At 33.8% G+C, this 6,147-nt stretch overlaps 1 long non-coding RNA gene across 1 annotated transcript in view; it reads left to right on the plus strand.

Annotated features, from left to right (window-relative positions):
* LOC144283941 (uncharacterized) overlaps positions 1-6,147 on the plus strand; it is a 28,343-nt gene that overhangs the window by 18,401 nt on the left and 3,795 nt on the right. The window contains exon 3 of the long non-coding RNA XR_013352429.1: positions 2,198-2,390. This is a non-coding gene — a long non-coding RNA (uncharacterized LOC144283941). The remainder of the gene's footprint in view (positions 1-2,197; positions 2,391-6,147) is intronic.

Genomic DNA, 6,147 nt, shown 5'->3' on the forward strand with positions numbered 1-6,147 from the left:
CCATTTATCAAAACCACAAAGCTAACACTTGTGTGATACTTTTTTTTTTAGATTTTATTTATTCATTATATATATATATATATATATATATATATAGAGAGAGAGAGAGAGAGAGAGAGAGAGAGAGAGAGGCAGAAGAGACACAGGCAGAGGGAGAAGCAGGCTCCATGCCGGGAGCCCGACACGGGACTCGATCCTGGGACTCCAGGCTCACGCCTTGGGCCACAGGCAGGCTTTGAACCGCTGAGCCACCCAGGGATCCCCTGGTGTGATACTTTTAATGAAACTATTTAATGTTACTTGGATACCACTATTTTTTTTCCATAAATGCCTTTTTTTCTGTTCCAAGATCCAATTCAAGATATTATATTGCATTGAGTCTTCATGTCTTCTTAGTCTCTTCTAATTTATGAGAGCTTCTTGCTCTTGTCTTGCCTTCATGACCTTAACACCTTTTGAAGGTTGATGGTTACTTTTGTCTAGCATCCCTTGATTTGGGTTTGTGTGATATTTCTTGTGATTAACATGGTGCTATAGATTTTGTGGAAGACTACAATTGATGTACTCTTAGCCCATCCTATTGGGATGATATTAATATGATTTACTTTGGGTCATGTTAACCTTGACTATTTGGTTAAGAAAGCGTCTGCCAGGATATTCCAGTGTAAAGTGACTATCTTTTCCTTTATGTACTCTAATCACTAGAAGGAAGTAGCTAAGTCTAGGCCATATGCAGGAGGGTGGTGGTGGTTAAACTCCACTGTTTGAGACAAGGGATATCAAAGACTTGTGGATATATGTTATAATTATCACAATATTTTTGGGGTATATTTATTAAATATTTGACCACATTTTAGCATTTGTCCATGTACCTTGCTTGTATAACTGTGGTGTTCCAAGAAACAATGGTGCTGTAATAATGATAAGAAACCAAGATCTTGGTTTCCGGATGCCATTCTACAATGAAAGGAACTGTGCTCCTTTGAGAATAGCCAATTTTTGGATTGGAGCAGGAAATACACAAAAGTGAACCTAGAGCATCTTACAGTACTAGAAAGTAAGTAAGTGCTAAAAGCAAAACAAATAATCATCATGTTGAAAGGAAATGTCAAATAAATTGTGACAGTAACAGATTATAACCCCTCAAATAAGATTAAAACCCATGAGCGCATATTGATGATGATAATTGAATAAATAGGAAAAAGGACAAACATTTCTTACAGAAGAATCCCAGTTATTAAATGTAAAAACAATGAAGGAAACAGATTTTCTAGTAATGATTTCCATCCAATATATTTGACAAAATATATTTCATATAATTTTTATCAAATATATGAATGTGCATAGTGCTCTTAATGATTACTCCAAATGCTTTTTATGCCATAATACTGTTTTATAATATGATTAACACTCATTGTTAAAAATTTGAAAACTGTACATAATGAGAAAAAAGGGTAGTCAGACCATAAACAAATCTCTTTGGCTTCTTGTATGTATATTCAGTATTTTTATTTGTATTTCTTTCTTGTGAGCAGTTATGTACTTATACATCTTATATGCAACATTTGAATAATAGTGCAGATGCTATTTGCTCCTTGAATTTCTGTCATTTTTCATTATTTTTGCAAACCCTATTTTCTTCTAGTGTTAAGTATTTTGAAAAGTAAGATTTTAATTACTAGGTTCTATACTGCTTAGGAGGTCCACATACATTTATCTAAAAAATAACCTTTAGAAACTTCGCCTAATAGTATAATGCCTTTGTATATAAGTCTTTCCCTTTACATCTAATTATAGTTAGTGTAAACTTTTAGCAGGATTAATAGTTCAAAAATATAAATAGTTAAAGCTCTTCTTATGCACAAAACATTACTTTATAATGCTGTCATAAAACTGTAGTATAATGTAGCCATTGCAATATTTGGGACATTTAAATAATTCCAGGCATTTTATACTATCACCAATGCTAAATGTATCCTTACCCAAATTACTGACTAAATTCTCAAATGTCTTAAACTACTAATAAGTATTGCTAAATTGATTTCCAACATAGATTGCACTGTAGCAAATTCCCACCACCAATGGTTATTTCTGTTTTATCTATCCTTGTTAATGTTAACTATAATGATTTTGTTTAAATCCTTGCCAATTTCATATGTATAAATATTATCTATTAACACCTATCTTTAATTTTTAGGGAATCTGAACATGTAAGATTGAAAGGAATAATGAAGATGGCTTTATATCATGAATACATGTGGACCATATCTCATAGTTGAGCACACATAATCCAGTGTTCAATAACTACTAGATTAATTCAACATATCTTGAAAATGGAGTCATTCAGACTTTTTAAGGGAAGTCTGTTTTACTTTTCCAGCTCTACTGAGGTATGATAGTTAAGAATTGTATATATTTAGATTCTATGTGAAGAAGTATGCCTATTCTGATGGCAGACAAAGGGAATCTAGAAAGCAAAACATGATTATCCTGAAATAGACTCTAAAAGCCAAGCTGAAAAATACACCCTAGAAGATATTTGAAAAATTTGAAAACATTCACAGACATTTTCATTCAAAATCCTATATTTTCATAGAATTCTAATTACTTTATACACAAAAACTATAGAACCATCAGGAATAATATTCTTAGAGCAGATGATGAAAATTCAGAATAATTTTGTCGTTTTAACACAATGCCTATAGTAAATATAATTATTATTTCCATAAAAGATATTTAAGTAGGTGTTGAAATATGATCTATGCATAGATCAATAATTTGTTGGTGGCTTACAGGCATGTAAGTTGAAATGCCAATGCTATAATGTCATGATCATTAACCTGTTTAAGTTAGCAGATCTCTATAATCTAATAAAATACATTCTTGGATATGTTCTATCTATTGCCTTGTTTGCCAAGAAAAAAAAAAAAACATTAAAATAAAATCTTTATTGTTGAAACACCTGAAGAGGCCAGAAGGGACTGGAAGTTCTCTCACCGAAGTGCAAGAAAATGCAAAAATTAAGGCAAAATGCACATTTTCATTATGTTAATTTCTTTTATCAGCAAAAGTAGAAAAACCATCCATCTGTTGAATTAAAAAACATGTTTGCCAAGCACTTTATTCCTTTTAATTTTAATCCTTGTGTATTTTAAGAGAAACGAAATCCATATGTTTGCTATTTTTACTTTTAGATTCTACCAAAGTTAAGCAAGTTTATTCAAGTTCATTCAGTTTCCCTTTAATCTGTGTTTCCTCAGTTTCAGATTAAGTCTTTTAGGTAAAGAGGTGGGGAAGTAGAGCATTTAGTAAAGTGGATTCTTCTTTGAATCACTCGTTATTCTAATGCTTTACTCATTGAAACATTGAGGTGCCAGGCTATCTCGCAAATAACACTAAATCTTCATAAAATGTTCATAGTGTCTGCCATCAGGTTGCTTATACTCTAGCCAAAGGAGTAAAATGATGACTGCTTTGCAAATCACATTAGGAAAAGAAACACATGAGAAGGGTTTCCTTTTCTTAATGAAATGTAAATAAAAGAATAGTCGACAGACATCATTACCATAACCAAAGACCTCTGAATTCTGGTTTAGAGACTTGCCTGGTGAGCACATCTGGAAAGTCTCTCCTAACTCTGAACAGATACATAGGAAAGTCAACTGAAAACTGTGACCCAGGATGTGTATACTGAATGAATAATTGGATTGATTTTTGCAGGGGGTGTGGAGGGCGTGGCAGTTTACTAAATAGTAAGGTCAGGTTACTTCTGTGGGTTTTCTATGTGGCAGGCACTACTGTTTTAATGTATAGCTCAACTTTCTGTTTGCACAGTAACTCAATGAATTAGCTTTTCTCTTTGTTCTTTCTACAAAGTTGAGACAAGTTGACAAGGTCTACTTCAATCATGCATCCTGATTCCTGGGTCAGTACTTTAAACCTCTGTGTTCTATCACCTTTCAGAAGAGTGACAGTTAATGAGGATGAATTGGAAAACTGAACTGGTGATGTGCACTGGTTCACACTCCCTTTCTCTTGAAACGAAACGGCCATTATCCTGGAAACAATGTGGGAAGAAAATTCAGTCTTGGTCACTGTGGCTTTTGGCTGATATCTGCTACTTTGACCTGAGAAAATATATAAAGTCACAGTTGTTAAATGTATGATCCACAAAGGGCTGCTCTTAGCTCTACAACATAAAGCACTTGACCTGTGGGGTCAGCATACCACATGATGTTACGCACCACCATGCCCCTCCAATGCCCATCGACGTAGTGGACTGGGCTTTGAGATCTATGACACGATGACAAAGAACACCACTGATGATAATGAAAAAGGCATGCAAACAAGTATGACTGGGGGCATCTGGATGGCTCAGTTGGTTAAGGATCAGACTCTTGGTTTCGTCTTCAGTCATGATCTCAGGGCTGTGAGGTTGAGCCCCGAGTCAGACTCCATGCCTCATGCCCCAAGTTCAGTACGGAATCTGCTTGTCTCTCTCCCTCTGTGCCACCCTCTACATGCGTTCTCTCTCTTTCTCTTTCTTTCTCTCTCTCATAAATAATAAAATCTTAAGGCTGTTTTTTTTTAAGAAGGCTGTTTTAAAACAAAAACACATAATAACTTTTTTGTGTTGACCAGTGACATTTCTGTAACATAATTAAATGTCTGCTTAGTTGCCTGTTGTATAGGCAGTGTAAGGAAATGAGAAATGCTGTAGTAGAAGAAAAAGGACTGTAGTATTGATACTGAAAATTAAGTCTTTCTGAATGGATACATGTACAGCATAATCAGGCAAACTCTAATCTTCAAGTAGAGAAATCTGAGGTAAAATTTAACATAGGTGTATTCAGTGTATTAGCAAAATTTTTAGAGAAATAAATGTTAGACTTGCTTACCTTTTTGGTAACTTAAAATCTCACAAAAACAATATTTAGATATTTTACAGGGAAAAAGAGAATGCAGCAAGAATTTTCCATAACTAAACTATTATGCATGTGTGAAAGCAGCATAAAAAAATTCTTGTAACTGGAGAATATCAGAAAATACACCAGTTTCTAACTAAAGAAATAAGATAATAGAAAATTTAATTATCAAAATAATTACTTTTAAACATAAATACAGCCTTATTATTTAAAACACATCTTAAATGAAATAATTGAGCAGAGATCTAAGATGTGCCCATTTTTCATTTTAAAAGTAAAAATGATAAATATTTGGATAAAACAATGCATGCTAAATTTACACTTTTGTAAAGCATTCTCATAAAATTAAAGGCATGATACATACCTCAAAATAACTGGAAGTGATCAACACAAACCAAGCACAATTAATTGTGAGTGCAACATATAAAACAAAGGATGAGCAAAGTGAGAGGGCATAAAACACCATAAGCATAAAACAAGGGACCAAAAAACCAACTACTCTTCTGAGAAGAAATGTTAATACTTCAAATTATTGTCCTGAAAGCTAGATGTTCAACTTCAGTTACAAACGCAGTCCAGACACCTTGGAAGCAGAATTACTTATAAAAATTAGAGATTAGGCAACAATTTATTAAGAAATAAAAGTAAAGCCAGATTGATAGTAGTTTCAAACAAATTTGAATACAAGGGAAAGGTATTACATGCCTAAGAGTGCTTTATTTTACGGTGCTTGGAGTCAATCTCAGTGAAGATAGAGTGGTCATGAATCTGAGAATTTATAATAAAGAGAATCGCAAGATAGAGTGAGAAAATGTTCACTTTGTAATTTGAAAATAAAAGTTAAAAAAAATAGAAGGGACATAGAAAATCTACTTCATATATAGGAGGAATCTGCTAAAGAGACCATTTTAATGAAACCCTATAGTGTACCTTTTTTGACTGATTAATCAAAAATGAAGAAAATTTGTCAGATTGCCAGTATTGATTGTTCAGTATGCCCACCCGCTTTTTAAAAGATTTTATTTGGGATCCCTGGGAGGCTCAGCGGTTTAGCACCCACCTTTGGCCCAGGGTGTGATCCTAGAGTCCCGGGACTGAGTCCCACGTCGGGCTCCCTGCAGGAAGCCTGCTTCTCCCTCTGCTTGTGTCTCCGCCTCTCTCTCTCTGTGTCTCTCATGGATAAATAAAATCTTTAAAATAAATAAATATTTTATTTATTTGA

The sequence above is a fragment of the Canis aureus genome, chromosome 15 (genome assembly GCF_053574225.1).
Source record: "Canis aureus isolate CA01 chromosome 15, VMU_Caureus_v.1.0, whole genome shotgun sequence".
NCBI classification, from domain to species: domain Eukaryota; kingdom Metazoa; phylum Chordata; class Mammalia; order Carnivora; family Canidae; genus Canis; species Canis aureus.